Genomic DNA, 831 nt, shown 5'->3' on the forward strand with positions numbered 1-831 from the left:
GTCAGGACCTGCCTCAGAGTCAGGACAGACCTCTGAGACGGGACATGCCTCAGAGTCAGAACAGACCTCTGCAACGGGACCTGCCTCAGAGTCAGGACCTGCCTCAGAGTCAGGACCTGTCACCAAGTCAGGACCTGTCACAGAGTCAGGACCTGTCTCTGAGTTAGGACCTGTCTCCAAGTCAGGACCTGCCTCAGAGTCAGAACAGACCTCTGAGACGGGACCTGCCTCAGAGTTAGGACCTGACTCCGAGTCAGGACCTGTCTCAGAGTCAAGACCTGTCTCCGAGTCAGGACCTGCATCCGAGTTACGACCTGTCTCCGAGTCAGGACCTGCATCCGAGTTACGACCTGTCTCAGAGTCAGAACAGACCTCTGAGACGGGACCTGCCTCAGAGTTAGGACCTGCCTCCGAGTCAGAATCTGTCTCAGAGTCAGGACCTGTCTCAGAGTCAGGACCTGTCTGAGAGTCAGGACCTGCCTCGAGTCTGGACAGATGTCTGAGTCAGGACCTGTCTCAGAGTCAGCACCTGTCTCAGAGTCAGGACATGTCTCTGAGTCAGGACCTGTCTCAGAGTCAGGACCCACCTCCGAGTCAGGACCCGCCTCCGAGTCAGGACATGTCTCTGAGTCAGGACCTGTCTCAGAGTCAGGACCCGTCTCAGAGTCAGGACCTGCCTCCGAGTCAGGACCCACCTCCGAGTCAGGACCTGTCTCAGAGTCAGGACCCGTCCCAGAGTCAGGACATGTCTCCGAGTCAGGACCTGCCTCCGAGTCAGGACCCACCTCCGAGTCAGGACCCGGCTCCGAGTCAGGACCCGCCTCCGAGTCA

General features: G+C 58.7%; 1 long non-coding RNA gene across 1 annotated transcript; it reads right to left on the bottom strand.

Moving 5' to 3' along the window:
* Positions 1 to 10: 10 nt before the first annotated feature.
* On the bottom strand, positions 11 to 387 carry LOC106944435 (uncharacterized). Its single transcript, XR_001424288.1, has 3 exons — positions 369 to 387; positions 153 to 242; positions 11 to 116 (listed from the first exon to the last, which is right to left on the bottom strand). It is a non-coding gene; the product is annotated as an uncharacterized LOC106944435 (long non-coding RNA).
* Positions 388 to 831: the final 444 nt, after the last annotated feature.

The sequence above is a fragment of the Poecilia latipinna genome, unplaced genomic scaffold, assembly GCF_001443285.1.
Source record: "Poecilia latipinna isolate Pla-1442-1.1 unplaced genomic scaffold, P_latipinna-1.0 Scaffold9918, whole genome shotgun sequence".
Lineage (NCBI taxonomy): Eukaryota > Metazoa > Chordata > Actinopteri > Cyprinodontiformes > Poeciliidae > Poecilia > Poecilia latipinna.